A 3,417-nucleotide genomic window follows, 5' to 3' on the forward strand; every position below is an offset into this window, starting at 1 on the left:
AAGACTTTTACAAATTAATCTAGCCGTAGTTTTATTGCAGCTTTCAAAGTCTTGTTAGTAATGCTGCCTGGCCCAAGGACTTCTCGGTCTTGGATCTTTTTGCATGCAGACTCTAATTAGAGAATGGTAATTACTGGGACAACGACAAGGTGCTAGTTTCAACAGGGAAGTAATCCCAGCCGCTGTTGACCCTTCGCATGAAACGCAGGAGATCAATTTAGTTTTTTGTTCTTGGAGTGAGGGACACCCCAGTATTTGTGTGGATGTTTCGATGCAGGAGTTTAGTACTACTAAGTAAGATAGTCATGTCATATTTGGTTTATTCCGAGACTAGTTTCAAACTATCCCAAAATTATCCCGAACTATTACCGAAACGGGATCAAATGGTCCAAAATTAATTCCGAAATGATCTCGAACTAATCCTGAATTAGTCCTGAATGGTACTACACTAGTCGTGAATTAGAGACAAAATGGTCCTGAAATAGCCTTAGCTAGTTCAGAAATGTTCATTTGTACACACTAGAAGCAATTACAAATTTTCTTCTGGCTTAACAAAAATTTAACCCATACCGAGAGCTGATTGTTTACACATCTAAAAATAGTTACAGTAATCTATAATACCGTATTTAAAACACTTAAGTTATAAATTTTGATAACGCTAAGTTACGTAGTATTTTTTAAACAGCCAGCCAAAGTGAACGCTCCCACTGAATTTGTGAACGGTCTGAATCCAACCGATTTCAAAGCCGAGTTGAATATATTCTAGGGGAGTCTGCTTCTATATTTACAATGGTTAAATATAGGTTAGTTGAGTTTAAGCGAGGTTGTCAGCAGGGCTGCCAAATATCCTTAGCTGCGAGGTGCCATATTTCACAAAAATGTTTTGAAATATTATATTTTTTTCAAAAGTGTGATTTTAAGTGAAAAACGGCAGAATTTTAGCCAAGTTGACAGGCCTGACAACGCTGCTGTATAAATGCATGCTGTAGTCAAACCGCATCGAGACTTTGCAGTAGCTCATTTTAGAAGTCATCGTATCTTTTATTACGTTGAGTTGTTGCTGTTGTATTCAATTAACTAGACCTGGTGTTGGGTTGAATTCCAAATGATAACAATAATTCCAGTTCAACTTGGTGTCACATTATTAATTGTGCATATTATTGTTTGTGCGCATAATTAATAAATAAAATATCGAAATGTTTAAAATATTAGGTTGACAATTAGTCTGTTCGACAAGCAGATAATTATTGCAAATTATCGCAAATTATCAGGTTTTGGCGTTCGCGTACGCAAAAACCTTGCAAAGTAGAGGAAATTGAGAGCGCAAAGTGACAGTTGATTTGGAGGGGATGTTGCCAATTCCTGCTGCAAATATTTTTACCAGCAGCAATTGGCCAGCAAGAAAAAACAGCTGATCAAAAACATTTGTTTGCAATTTATGAAAATTATGAAATTTATTTTGATGATTTTTCAGTTTAAATTAACTTGCACGTCTAGCAAATGTCTCGGAATAAACCAAATATGTACTCATTTACCTACGTTTTCTTAGGAAATAACTTTAGGCAAACCTTAAATTTATATTATTTTCGTGTTTTCAGTTTCATGCATTTGTATGTAAACAAAATTTCGATCAGCTGTACTAAAAAGTTGCAAGTTTTTGATAATTTTGCGTTAGCGTACTTCTTGGGATAACTTGCAAGTTTAGAGAGAATCGTTCGTTACTCTCCTGCAAGTTGCTGCTGGACATTTTTCACTGGAGATCTATTCGAACAGACTAAATATTTGATGCTAACAAAGTTGTTGTAGGAAGCGGTGTGGACGATTGTGTAGCTACATAGGTATGTGCATACGTATGTACATATGTACAGAGATGTATTAATTTTTTCCACTTAACTCTTCCTTTATTTAATTGATGCCTTTAGCAACTTAAAGTTTTTAGTCATAAAAAAGCACTCTCCGGCGAACGTCATAATTTTATTACATCAAATGCAATGATAGATGCCAAAGTGCAGATAAGCGAAATGCAACTGAAAGTTAATTTTTAATTTCAAAAAAAAACCGGTTCGGCAAATATATTTCAACATTGAGCGAATAAAATCAAGTGCAGCTACAGGGTAACGCGTTAGAAATAGATTCAAATATTCGTCATATGCACAGTGGTTCCACTTGTTTGGAGCAACGGTAAAAAATTGTTTTCTCTAAAACGTAATGATAAACTCGGTACGCTTATTACTCTTTGTCTTGATCTAGATTGGTAACGAAAAAGCCTTAATCGGATTAAAAATACGCCTACGTTTTATATAACGGTAGTTTTTGAAAAAAGACAATAAAAACATTTTGTTTTTAATAACAAGTGGGCGTGGACAAGGGCACTTATAATGAAATTAAGGTATCTCAGTGACCGCTTAATCGATTTTACCTTAACTAAGAGCACGAATTGATGTTAGCCCCACTCAAAATCTCTTTGCTACTTTCTGAATCCCATATAACGGCATTTTCGAAAGATGCAAATTCTGCGATATTTCACTATGTAATTATGATAAATTTCTTATGTTTATATTTAGAGAAATATTTCAAGTCTTACAGAAAAAAAGCTCCCTTGCCAACTTTCATGGGCGAAAAAATGTTTTGACAGAAAGCACGTGAGCATATTCCAAATGAAGGTGTATATCATTTAGCTCGCGCCAACAGAGGTCCAAGGTTCGAATCATCGGACAGCGGAATTTCTTTTTTCTGAATATACTTACTTTCCTTTTTTTCAGCTAATTTTCTTTCACTTTAGTTTTTTAATTTCTTTGAAGTTTTAGAAACTTATTTTATGTATTTTTTAATTTAACTTATTTATTTTTCTTTAAATTTTTAGATTTTATTGTTTTAAAAAGAGAAATATTTTTTTAATTTAATTTTATTATCTAACTTTTAGATTTTGTTTGAATTTGTGGAATTTATATAATTTTTTATTTAATTTTATTTTAACTTTTTAGGTTTTCTTGTTTAAAAAATAATACTTAATTTCATTTAATGTTTAGAAACTTATTTTTCAACCTTTTTTCTGTTTATAATTTAATTTGCCTTTGATTTTAAATTGTTTTAAAAAGATTTTTTTCTTAATTCCATTTAGTTTTAGAAACTTTTTTAATTTTTTTATTTAATTTTTAGATTATATATTATTTTCAATTTTTATGACCTCATTTATTTATTTTTTTTTGTTAAATTTTATTTTAATTCTTAATTTTTATAGTTAAGAAAACTGTATACATATCTGTATATATATCTTTGAATTTCATTTAGTTTTAAGAAATTATTATTTTTTGTTTCATTTTTTTTATTAATTTTGGGATTTCATTTCATAACATTTTTTGCATATTACATATTAGGCCTTATTCATAAAAAATAAAGTTTATTTTATTTTTTTTT

Source organism: Rhagoletis zephyria, unplaced genomic scaffold (genome assembly GCF_001687245.7).
Source record: "Rhagoletis zephyria isolate East Lansing unplaced genomic scaffold, Rhagoletis_zephyria_1.1 Rzeph_scaffold_06430, whole genome shotgun sequence".
NCBI classification, from domain to species: Eukaryota; Metazoa; Arthropoda; class Insecta; order Diptera; family Tephritidae; genus Rhagoletis; species Rhagoletis zephyria.